This window comes from Hyla sarda, unplaced genomic scaffold (assembly GCF_029499605.1).
Source record: "Hyla sarda isolate aHylSar1 unplaced genomic scaffold, aHylSar1.hap1 scaffold_2135, whole genome shotgun sequence".
NCBI lineage: Eukaryota > Metazoa > Chordata > Amphibia > Anura > Hylidae > Hyla > Hyla sarda.
This window is the reverse complement of record NW_026608801.1, coordinates 23330-36311: the sequence shown is the minus strand read 5'-3', so window position 1 is coordinate 36311 and position 12982 is coordinate 23330. Positions and strand designations below refer to the sequence as shown.

At 46.5% G+C, this 12982-nt stretch overlaps 6 non-coding genes across 6 annotated transcripts; all 6 read right to left on the bottom strand.

The window, feature by feature from the left end:
* Window positions 1-719: 719 nt before the first annotated feature.
* Window positions 720-910, bottom strand: LOC130319500 (U2 spliceosomal RNA). The gene has a single exon (XR_008865674.1). It is a non-coding gene; the product is annotated as a U2 spliceosomal RNA (small nuclear RNA).
* Window positions 911-2995: 2085 nt separating this feature from the next.
* On the bottom strand, window positions 2996-3186 carry LOC130319498 (U2 spliceosomal RNA). The gene has a single exon (XR_008865672.1). It is a non-coding gene; the product is annotated as a U2 spliceosomal RNA (small nuclear RNA).
* Window positions 3187-5261: 2075 nt separating this feature from the next.
* LOC130319497 (U2 spliceosomal RNA) lies at window positions 5262-5452 on the bottom strand. The gene has a single exon (XR_008865671.1). It is a non-coding gene; the product is annotated as a U2 spliceosomal RNA (small nuclear RNA).
* Window positions 5453-7538: 2086 nt separating this feature from the next.
* LOC130319496 (U2 spliceosomal RNA) lies at window positions 7539-7729 on the bottom strand. Its single transcript, XR_008865670.1, has one exon. It is a non-coding gene; the product is annotated as a U2 spliceosomal RNA (small nuclear RNA).
* A 2081-nt stretch (window positions 7730-9810) lies between these two features.
* Window positions 9811-10001, bottom strand: LOC130319495 (U2 spliceosomal RNA). Its single transcript, XR_008865669.1, has one exon. It is a non-coding gene; the product is annotated as a U2 spliceosomal RNA (small nuclear RNA).
* Window positions 10002-12091: 2090 nt separating this feature from the next.
* On the bottom strand, window positions 12092-12282 carry LOC130319494 (U2 spliceosomal RNA). Its single transcript, XR_008865668.1, has one exon. It is a non-coding gene; the product is annotated as a U2 spliceosomal RNA (small nuclear RNA).
* Window positions 12283-12982: the final 700 nt, after the last annotated feature.

Below are 12982 nucleotides of genomic sequence, written 5' to 3'. Positions count from 1 at the left end.
TCTCAAAGTCTGTGCACAGAATTTAGCAAGGGCCTCGCACCTTCTGATGCATCAGGTAGGTGCACAATAGCATAGCCTAACCCTCTGTACTTTGGTCTATATTGATGCGGGACATAGACAGCCAGCTGATGACCAATCCATTAGTGCAATGGATGGCTGGAAGCATTTGTCTTTGCCTTTGCAATACCACAGAAGCAATGCATGGTCAATGTACAGCAATGACACACCTGTGTGAACAGCCAGGAGACCCCCCCCCCCCATGTTATGTTACATAGTTACATAGTTAGTACGGTCGAAAAAAGACATATGTCCATCAAGTTCAACCAGGGAATTAAGGGGTAGGGGTGTGGCGCGATATTGGGGAAGGGATGAGATTTTATATTTCTTCATAAGCATTAATCTTATTTTGTCAATTAGGAACATTCAGCACCCACCCGCTATCAAGGCAGCTGCCTATCATGTCATGCCCTACCTGCACAGGTGTGCTGGCTACTCAAATGATCCAATTAAGGAGGCCATTTAGTCAGCAGCAGCAGAAGTCCTGTGCCTGGACGCTCCAACAGCGGCCAGACACAAGCAGAAGCAGAAGCAGCAGCAGCACCACCTTTTGTTTTTTGGCTGCAGCAGCAGCAGCAGCAAGGCCCACAGGGCTGGCTAGCTGGCTAGCCAGCAAGCAGGTAGCAATGAAAGTAGGAATCTTTCTTTTTAACCCTGTAAGGGGGTGGTGCACTGTACCCGAAGATACTGCCATATCGGGTCAATGCATAGGGCGACGGAAGCAAGCTTCGAAATCGGCCCCCGTTCTCAAAAATCCATTTAATATATGGTCCCCAGATAGGGGACGTATCAGATATTAAACTGATAAGAACAGATACTACACTTGATCTTAGCCAAAAGGCCGAGAAGCGATAACCGTGAAAGGGGCGGGCCCAACAAGGTCCCCTTCATGGGCACTATCACTGCTTGCTGTCAGGGAGGCTGCCAGACAATTTTCCATGCACACTCTGGGCTGGGGGGCAGTCAACCACCAGTACACACAGCAGAACCTAAACCCATACCATTATTGCTAAGCAGCAAGACAGGGGCCCATTGCACTCCCACGGGGCCTTTTTAAATGCAATCCATAACCCGGATTTGCCAGGAACCCTTCTTACTCCTCCTACTTGCATGTGACACTGGGCTTAGGATCTGCATAGGAAACACACACACAAGCACACACCTACCTTTGTTGCCTGCAGATGCCTCCTTGGCTGTCCCCAAACGGTATCAAACCAACACCCACGGGAAGCTGTAAGCATAGAGGACATGCCTGCACCCCATTGGACTTACCTGTGTGGGTTAAACCCGGGTTATTTGACAACCTATGGCGGTGATGGTTCTGCTCAGGCAGAGCAGTGCTGATGCTCCTCATAAAGCTGTCGCTGCTGTGAAGGTTCTAGGTGACATCACAAATCCCTATGGTTACATACACAACAAAGCTGGGTTGTTGTTGTTTACACTCTGCAAGGCCTGTGGAAGTGAGTGACATCATAGCACTGTAGTTCTGAGGGTTCTAGATGGATGCAACAATCTCCTGTTGCTTCTATGAAGGCCATAATAGACGACATCACCAAACAGCTCCATAGTCACATACACAGCAAAGGAGAGATGTTGTTTACACCTAGTGATGTCAGTGGTATTGAGTGACATCACAGCACAGTGCTAAGGCTCCTGGGCCTGGACACAGCAGCGGCTGCAATATCTCAACGGAGAATACGTTTATATATATGTGTGTGTGTGCGCGTATATATATATATATATATATATATATATATATATATATATATATTTCTCCGCCGAAATCACTTTTAAACCCATTTCCACCTTTTTTTCCCTTCTCTTCCTCTTACTTTTTTTTCACGTTTTTTTACGTTTTTCTCCTTTTCGCCTCTTTTCTGGGCGTATTATTCTTCTTTTTCTTCTTTTTTTTCGTCTAATGCATACCCCATCAGTGCAGCAATGCTTATTCAATACCGCCAGCAGATGGAGACACTGGGGGATAATTTTCTAAGGATTTATACTGATTTTTCCTGTCTGAATTTGTCGCACAGAAAGTTGCAGGCCAAATATGTGTGACATTTCTGCGACTTTAGCTTCTAGAGCATTTTTACAACATTATACATAGGTGCTGAATACATAAAAAGCGACTGTTCAGCGACAGACAAGTCGCATCGGCTGAAAGTAGGCCAGAATGTCAGTCCATGTTGGAGCAGGTTTAGATACAGTCTAAAGCATAGATCTCAAAGTCTGTGCACAGAATTTAGCAAGGGCCTCGCACCTTCTGATGCATCAGGTAGGTGTACAATAGCATAGCCTAACCCTCTGTACTTTGGTCTATATTGATGCGGGACATAGACAGCCAGCTGATGACCAATCCATTAGTGCAATGGATGGCTGGAAGCATTTGTCTTTGCCTTTGCAATACCACAGAAGCAATGCATGGTCAATGTACAGCAATGACACACCTGTGTGAACAGCCAGGAGACCCCCCCCCCCATGTTATGTTACATAGTTACATAGTTAGTACGGTCGAAAAAAGACATATGTCCATCAAGTTCAACCAGGGAATTAAGGGGTAGGGGTGTGGCGCGATATTGGGGAAGGGATGAGATTTTATATTTCTTCATAAGCATTAATCTTATTTTGTCAATTAGGAACATTCAGCACCCACCCGCTATCAAGGCAGCTGCCTATCATGTCATGCCCTACCTGCACAGGTGTGCTGGCTACTCAAATGATCCAATTAAGGAGGCCTTTTAGTCAGCAGCAGCAGAAGTCCTGTGCTTGGACGCTCCAACAGCGGCCAGACACAAGCAGAAGCAGAAGCAGCAGCAGCACCACCTTTTGTTTTTTGGCTGCAGCAGCAGCAGCAGCAAGGCCCACAGGGCTGGCTAGCTGGCTAGCCAGCAAGCAGGTAGCAATGAAAGTAGGAATCTTTCTTTTTAACCCTGTAAGGGGGTGGTGCACTGTACCCGAAGATACTGCCATATCGGGTCAATGCATAGGGCGACGGAAGCAAGCTTCGAAATCGGCCCCCGTTCTCAAAAATCCATTTAATATATGGTCCCCAGATAGGGGACGTATCAGATATTAAACTGATAAGAACAGATACTACACTTGATCTTAGCCAAAAGGCCGAGAAGCGATAACCGTGAAAGGGGCGGGCCCAACAAGGTCCCCTTCATGGGCACTATCACTGCTTGCTGTCAGGGAGGCTGCCAGACAATTTTCCATGCACACTCTGGGCTGGGGGGCAGTCAACCACCAGTACACACAGCAGAACCTAAACCCATACCATTATTGCTAAGCAGCAAGACAGGGGCCCATTGCACTCCCACGGGGCCTTTTTAAATGCAATCCATAACCCGGATTTGCCAGGAACCCTTCTTACTCCTCCTACTTGCATGTGACACTGGGCTTAGGATCTGCATAGGAAACACACACACAAGCACACACCTACCTTTGTTGCCTGCAGATGCCTCCTTGGCTGTCCCCAAACGGTATCAAACCAACACCCACGGGAAGCTGTAAGCATAGAGGACATGCCTGCACCCCATTGGACTTACCTGTGTGGGTTAAACCCGGGTTATTTGACAACCTATGGCGGTGATGGTTCTGCTCAGGCAGAGCAGTGCTGATGCTCCTCATAAAGCTGTCGCTGCTGTGAAGGTTCTAGGTGACATCACAAATCCCTATGGTTACATACACAACAAAGCTGGGTTGTTGTTGTTTACACTCTGCAAGGCCTGTGGAAGTGAGTGACATCATAGCACTGTAGTTCTGAGGGTTCTAGATGGATGCAACAATCTCCTGTTGCTTCTATGAAGGCCATAATAGACGACATCACCAAACAGCTCCATAGTCACATACACAGCAAAGGAGAGATGTTGTTTACACCTAGTGATGTCAGTGGTATTGAGTGACATCACAGCACAGTGCTAAGGCTCCTGGGCCTGGACACAGCAGCGGCTGCAATATCTCAACGGAGAATACGTTTATATATATGTGTGTGTGTGCGCGTATATATATATATATATATATATATATATATATATTTCTCCGCCGAAATCACTTTTAAACCCATTTCCACCTTTTTTTCCCTTCTCTTCCTCTTACTTTTTTTTCACGTTTTTTTACGTTTTTCTCCTTTTCGCCTCTTTTCTGGGCGTATTATTCTTCTTTTTCTTCTTTTTTTTCGTCTAATGCATACCCCATCAGTGCAGCAATGCTTATTCAATACCGCCAGCAGATGGAGACACTGGGGGATAATTTTCTAAGGATTTATACTGATTTTTCCTGTCTGAATTTGTCGCACAGAAAGTTGCAGGCCAAATATGTGTGACATTTCTGCGACTTTAGCTTCTAGAGCATTTTTACAACATTATACATAGGTGCTGAATACATAAAAAGCGACTGTTCAGCGACAGACAAGTCGCATCGGCTGAAAGTAGGCCAGAATGTCAGTCCATGTTGGAGCAGGTTTAGATACAGTCTAAAGCATAGATCTCAAAGTCTGTGCACAGAATTTAGCAAGGGCCTCGCACCTTCTGATGCATCAGGTAGGTGCACAATAGCATAGCCTAACCCTCTGTACTTTGGTCTATATTGATGCGGGACATAGACAGCCAGCTGATGACCAATCCATTAGTGCAATGGATGGCTGGAAGCATTTGTCTTTGCCTTTGCAATACCACAGAAGCAATGCATGGTCAATGTACAGCAATGACACACCTGTGTGAACAGCCAGGAGACCCCCCCCCCCATGTTATGTTACATAGTTACATAGTTAGTACGGTCGAAAAAAGACATATGTCCATCAAGTTCAACCAGGGAATTAAGGGGTAGGGGTGTGGCGCGATATTGGGGAAGGGATGAGATTTTATATTTCTTCATAAGCATTAATCTTATTTTGTCAATTAGGAACATTCAGCACCCACCCGCTATCAAGGCAGCTGCCTATCATGTCATGCCCTACCTGCACAGGTGTGCTGGCTACTCAAATGATCCAATTAAGGAGGCCATTTAATCAGCAGCAGCAGAAGTCCTGTGCCTGGACGCTCCAACAGCGGCCAGACACAAGCAGAAGCAGAAGCAGCAGCAGCACCACCTTTTGTTTTTTGGCTGCAGCAGCAGCAGCAGCAAGGCCCACAGGGCTGGCTAGCTGGCTAGCCAGCAAGCAGGTAGCAATGAAAGTAGGAATCTTTCTTTTTAACCCTGTAAGGGGGTGGTGCACTGTACCCGAAGATACTGCCATATCGGGTCAATGCATAGGGCGACGGAAGCAAGCTTCGAAATCGGCCCCCGTTCTCAAAAATCCATTTAATATATGGTCCCCAGATAGGGGACGTATCAGATATTAAACTGATAAGAACAGATACTACACTTGATCTTAGCCAAAAGGCCGAGAAGCGATAACCGTGAAAGGGGCGGGCCCAACAAGGTCCCCTTCATGGGCACTATCACTGCTTGCTGTCAGGGAGGCTGCCAGACAATTTTCCATGCACACTCTGGGCTGGGGGGCAGTCAACCACCAGTACACACAGCAGAACCTAAACCCATACCATTATTGCTAAGCAGCAAGACAGGGGCCCATTGCACTCCCACGGGGCCTTTTTAAATGCAATCCATAACCCGGATTTGCCAGGAACCCTTCTTACTCCTCCTACTTGCATGTGACACTGGGCTTAGGATCTGCATAGGAAACACACACACAAGCACACACCTACCTTTGTTGCCTGCAGATGCCTCCTTGGCTGTCCCCAAACGGTATCAAACCAACACCCACGGGAAGCTGTAAGCATAGAGGACATGCCTGCACCCCATTGGACTTACCTGTGTGGGTTAAACCCGGGTTATTTGACAACCTATGGCGGTGATGGTTCTGCTCAGGCAGAGCAGTGCTGATGCTCCTCATAAAGCTGTCGCTGCTGTGAAGGTTCTAGGTGACATCACAAATCCCTATGGTTACATACACAACAAAGCTGGGTTGTTGTTGTTTACACTCTGCAAGGCCTGTGGAAGTGAGTGACATCATAGCACTGTAGTTCTGAGGGTTCTAGATGGATGCAACAATCTCCTGTTGCTTCTATGAAGGCCATAATAGACGACATCACCAAACAGCTCCATAGTCACATACACAGCAAAGGAGAGATGTTGTTTACACCTAGTGATGTCAGTGGTATTGAGTGACATCACAGCACAGTGCTAAGGCTCCTGGGCCTGGACACAGCAGCGGCTGCAATATCTCAACGGAGAATACGTTTATATATATGTGTGTGTGTGCGCGTATATATATATATATATATATATATATATATATATATATATATATTTCTCCGCCGAAATCACTTTTAAACCCATTTCCACCTTTTTTTCCCTTCTCTTCCTCTTACTTTTTTTTCACGTTTTTTTACGTTTTTCTCCTTTTCGCCTCTTTTCTGGGCGTATTATTCTTCTTTTTCTTCTTTTTTTTCGTCTAATGCATACCCCATCAGTGCAGCAATGCTTATTCAATACCGCCAGCAGATGGAGACACTGGGGGATAATTTTCTAAGGATTTATACTGATTTTTCCTGTCTGAATTTGTCGCACAGAAAGTTGCAGGCCAAATATGTGTGACATTTCTGCGACTTTAGCTTCTAGAGCATTTTTACAACATTATACATAGGTGCTGAATACATAAAAAGCGACTGTTCAGCGACAGACAAGTCGCATCGGCTGAAAGTAGGCCAGAATGTCAGTCCATGTTGGAGCAGGTTTAGATACAGTCTAAAGCATAGATCTCAAAGTCTGTGCACAGAATTTAGCAAGGGCCTCGCACCTTCTGATGCATCAGGTAGGTGCACAATAGCATAGCCTAACCCTCTGTACTTTGGTCTATATTGATGCGGGACATAGACAGCCAGCTGATGACCAATCCATTAGTGCAATGGATGGCTGGAAGCATTTGTCTTTGCCTTTGCAATACCACAGAAGCAATGCATGGTCAATGTACAGCAATGACACACCTGTGTGAACAGCCAGGAGACCCCCCCCCCCCATGTTATGTTACATAGTTACATAGTTAGTACGGTCGAAAAAAGACATATGTCCATCAAGTTCAACCAGGGAATTAAGGGGTAGGGGTGTGGCGCGATATTGGGGAAGGGATGAGATTTTATATTTCTTCATAAGCATTAATCTTATTTTGTCAATTAGGAACATTCAGCACCCACCCGCTATCAAGGCAGCTGCCTATCATGTCATGCCCTACCTGCACAGGTGTGCTGGCTACTCAAATGATCCAATTAAGGAGGCCATTTAGTCAGCAGCAGCAGAAGTCCTGTGCCTGGACGCTCCAACAGCGGCCAGACACAAGCAGAAGCAGAAGCAGCAGCAGCACCACCTTTTGTTTTTTGGCTGCAGCAGCAGCAGCAGCAAGGCCCACAGGGCTGGCTAGCTGGCTAGCCAGCAAGCAGGTAGCAATGAAAGTAGGAATCTTTCTTTTTAACCCTGTAAGGGGGTGGTGCACTGTACCCGAAGATACTGCCATATCGGGTCAATGCATAGGGCGACGGAAGCAAGCTTCGAAATCGGCCCCCGTTCTCAAAAATCCATTTAATATATGGTCCCCAGATAGGGGACGTATCAGATATTAAACTGATAAGAACAGATACTACACTTGATCTTAGCCAAAAGGCCGAGAAGCGATAACCGTGAAAGGGGCGGGCCCAACAAGGTCCCCTTCATGGGCACTATCACTGCTTGCTGTCAGGGAGGCTGCCAGACAATTTTCCATGCACACTCTGGGCTGGGGGGCAGTCAACCACCAGTACACACAGCAGAACCTAAACCCATACCATTATTGCTAAGCAGCAAGACAGGGGCCCATTGCACTCCCACGGGGCCTTTTTAAATGCAATCCATAACCCGGATTTGCCAGGAACCCTTCTTACTCCTCCTACTTGCATGTGACACTGGGCTTAGGATCTGCATAGGAAACACACACACAAGCACACACCTACCTTTGTTGCCTGCAGATGCCTCCTTGGCTGTCCCCAAACGGTATCAAACCAACACCCACGGGAAGCTGTAAGCATAGAGGACATGCCTGCACCCCATTGGACTTACCTGTGTGGGTTAAACCCGGGTTATTTGACAACCTATGGCGGTGATGGTTCTGCTCAGGCAGAGCAGTGCTGATGCTCCTCATAAAGCTGTCGCTGCTGTGAAGGTTCTAGGTGACATCACAAATCCCTATGGTTACATACACAACAAAGCTGGGTTGTTGTTGTTTACACTCTGCAAGGCCTGTGGAAGTGAGTGACATCATAGCACTGTAGTTCTGAGGGTTCTAGATGGATGCAACAATCTCCTGTTGCTTCTATGAAGGCCATAATAGACGACATCACCAAACAGCTCCATAGTCACATACACAGCAAAGGAGAGATGTTGTTTACACCTAGTGATGTCAGTGGTATTGAGTGACATCACAGCACAGTGCTAAGGCTCCTGGGCCTGGACACAGCAGCGGTTGCAATATCTCAACGGAGAATACGTTTATATATATGTGTGTGTGTGCGCGTATATATATATATATATATATATATATATATATTTCTCCGCCGAAATCACTTTTAAACCCATTTCCACCTTTTTTTCCCTTCTCTTCCTCTTACTTTTTTTTCACGTTTTTTTACGTTTTTCTCCTTTTCGCCTCTTTTCTGGGCGTATTATTCTTCTTTTTCTTCTTTTTTTTCGTCTAATGCATACCCCATCAGTGCAGCAATGCTTATTCAATACCGCCAGCAGATGGAGACACTGGGGGATAATTTTCTAAGGATTTATACTGATTTTTCTTGTCTGAATTTGTCGCACAGAAAGTTGCAGGCCAAATATGTGTGACATTTCTGCGACTTTAGCTTCTAGAGCATTTTTACAACATTATACATAGGTGCTGAATACATAAAAAGCGACTGTTCAGCGACAGACAAGTCGCATCGGCTGAAAGTAGGCCAGAATGTCAGTCCATGTTGGAGCAGGTTTAGATACAGTCTAAAGCATAGATCTCAAAGTCTGTGCACAGAATTTAGCAAGGGCCTCGCACCTTCTGATGCATCAGGTAGGTGCACAATAGCATAGCCTAACCCTCTGTACTTTGGTCTATATTGATGCGGGACATAGACAGCCAGCTGATGACCAATCCATTAGTGCAATGGATGGCTGGAAGCATTTGTCTTTGCCTTTGCAATACCACAGAAGCAATGCATGGTCAATGTACAGCAATGACACACCTGTGTGAACAGCCAGGAGTCCCCCCCCCCCCCCCCCCCATGTTATGTTACATAGTTACATAGTTAGTACGGTCGAAAAAAGACATATGTCCATCACGTTCAACCAGGGAATTAAGGGGTAGGGGTGTGGCGCGATATTGGGGAAGGGATGAGATTTTATATTTCTTCATAAGCATTAATCTTATTTTGTCAATTAGGAACATTCAGCACCCACCCGCTATCAAGGCAGCTGCCTATCATGTCATGCCCTACCTGCACAGGTGTGCTGGCTACTCAAATGATCCAATTAAGGAGGCCATTTAGTCAGCAGCAGCAGAAGTCCTGTGCCTGGACGCTCCAACAGCGGCCAGACACAAGCAGAAGCAGAAGCAGCAGCAGCACCACCTTTTGTTTTTTGGCTGCAGCAGCAGCAGCAGCAAGGCCCACAGGGCTGGCTAGCTGGCTAGCCAGCAAGCAGGTAGCAATGAAAGTAGGAATCTTTCTTTTTAACCCTGTAAGGGGGTGGTGCACTGTACCCGAAGATACTGCCATATCGGGTCAATGCATAGGGCGACGGAAGCAAGCTTCGAAATCGGCCCCCGTTCTCAAAAATCCATTTAATATATGGTCCCCAGATAGGGGACGTATCAGATATTAAACTGATAAGAACAGATACTACACTTGATCTTAGCCAAAAGGCCGAGAAGCGATAACCGTGAAAGGGGCGGGCCCAACAAGGTCCCCTTCATGGGCACTATCACTGCTTGCTGTCAGGGAGGCTGCCAGACAATTTTCCATGCACACTCTGGGCTGGGGGGCAGTCAACCACCAGTACACACAGCAGAACCTAAACCCATACCATTATTGCTAAGCAGCAAGACAGGGGCCCATTGCACTCCCACGGGGCCTTTTTAAATGCAATCCATAACCCGGATTTGCCAGGAACCCTTCTTACTCCTCCTACTTGCATGTGACACTGGGCTTAGGATCTGCATAGGAAACACACACACAAGCACACACCTACCTTTGTTGCCTGCAGATGCCTCCTTGGCTGTCCCCAAACGGTATCAAACCAACACCCACGGGAAGCTGTAAGCATAGAGGACATGCCTGCACCCCATTGGACTTACCTGTGTGGGTTAAACCCGGGTTATTTGACAACCTATGGCGGTGATGGTTCTGCTCAGGCAGAGCAGTGCTGATGCTCCTCATAAAGCTGTCGCTGCTGTGAAGGTTCTAGGTGACATCACAAATCCCTATGGTTACATACACAACAAAGCTGGGTTGTTGTTGTTTACACTCTGCAAGGCCTGTGGAAGTGAGTGACATCATAGCACTGTAGTTCTGAGGGTTCTAGATGGATGCAACAATCTCCTGTTGCTTCTATGAAGGCCATAATAGACGACATCACCAAACAGCTCCATAGTCACATACACAGCAAAGGAGAGATGTTGTTTACACCTAGTGATGTCAGTGGTATTGAGTGACATCACAGCACAGTGCTAAGGCTCCTGGGCCTGGACACAGCAGCGGCTGCAATATCTCAACGGAGAATACGTTTATATATATGTGTGTGTGTGCGCGTATATATATATATATATATATATATATATATATATATATATATATATATACTCCGCCGAAATCACTTTTAAACCCATTTCCACCTTTTTTTCCCTTCTCTTCCTCTTACTTTTTTTTCACGTTTTTTTACGTTTTTCTCCTTTTCGCCTCTTTTCTGGGCGTATTATTCTTCTTTTTCTTCTTTTTTTTCGTCTAATGCATACCCCATCAGTGCAGCAATGCTTATTCAATACCGCCAGCAGATGGAGACACTGGGGGATAATTTTCTAAGGATTTATACTGATTTTTCCTGTCTGAATTTGTCGCACAGAAAGTTGCAGGCCAAATATGTGTGACATTTCTGCGACTTTAGCTTCTAGAGCATTTTTACAACATTATACATAGGTGCTGAATACATAAAAAGCGACTGTTCAGCGACAGACAAGTCGCATCGGCTGAAAGTAGGCCAGAATGTCAGTCCATGTTGGAGCAGGTTTAGATACAGTCTAAAGCATAGATCTCAAAGTCTGTGCACAGAATTTAGCAAGGGCCTCGCACCTTCTGATGCATCAGGTAGGTGCACAATAGCATAGCCTAACCCTCTGTACTTTGGTCTATATTGATGCGGGACATAGACAGCCAGCTGATGACCAATCCATTAGTGCAATGGATGGCTGGAAGCATTTGTCTTTGCCTTTGCAATACCACAGAAGCAATGCATGGTCAATGTACAGCAATGACACACCTGTGTGAACAGCCAGGAGACCCCCCCCCCCCCATGTTATGTTACATAGTTACATAGTTAGTACGGTCGAAAAAAGACATATGTCCATCAAGTTCAACCAGGGAATTAAGGGGTAGGGGTGTGGCGCGATATTGGGGAAGGGATGAGATTTTATATTTCTTCATAAGCATTAATCTTATTTTGTCAATTAGGAACATTCAGCACCCACCCGCTATCAAGGCAGCTGCCTATCATGTCATGCCCTACCTGCACAGGTGTGCTGGCTACTCAAATGATCCAATTAAGGAGGCCATTTAGTCAGCAGCAGCAGAAGTCCTGTGCCTGGACGCTCCAACAGCGGCCAGACACAAGCAGAAGCAGAAGCAGCAGCAGCACCACCTTTTGTTTTTTGGCTGCAGCAGCAGCAGCAGCAAGGCCCACAGGGCTGGCTAGCTGGCTAGCCAGCAAGCAGGTAGCAATGAAAGTAGGAATCTTTCTTTTTAACCCTGTAAGGGGGTGGTGCACTGTACCCGAAGATACTGCCATATCGGGTCAATGCATAGGGCGACGGAAGCAAGCTTCGAAATCGGCCCCCGTTCTCAAAAATCCATTTAATATATGGTCCCCAGATAGGGGACGTATCAGATATTAAACTGATAAGAACAGATACTACACTTGATCTTAGCCAAAAGGCCGAGAAGCGATAACCGTGAAAGGGGCGGGCCCAACAAGGTCCCCTTCATGGGCACTATCACTGCTTGCTGTCAGGGAGGCTGCCAGACAATTTTCCATGCACACTCTGGGCTGGGGGGCAGTCAACCACCAGTACACACAGCAGAACCTAAACCCATACCATTATTGCTAAGCAGCAAGACAGGGGCCCATTGCACTCCCACGGGGCCTTTTTAAATGCAATCCATAACCCGGATTTGCCAGGAACCCTTCTTACTCCTCCTACTTGCATGTGACACTGGGCTTAGGATCTGCATAGGAAACACACACACAAGCACACACCTACCTTTGTTGCCTGCAGATGCCTCCTTGGCTGTCCCCAAACGGTATCAAACCAACACCCACGGGAAGCTGTAAGCATAGAGGACATGCCTGCACCCCATTGGACTTACCTGTGTGGGTTAAACCCGGGTTATTTGACAACCTATGGCGGTGATGGTTCTGCTCAGGCAGAGCAGTGCTGATGCTCCTCATAAAGCTGTCGCTGCTGTGAAGGTTCTAGGTGACATCACAAATCCCTATGGTTACATACACAACAAAGCTGGGTTGTTGTTGTTTACACTCTGCAAGGCCTGTGGAAGTGAGTGACATCATAGCACTGTAGTTCTGAGGGTTCTAGATGGATGCAACAATCTCCTGTTGCTTCTATGAAGGCCATAATAGACGACATCAC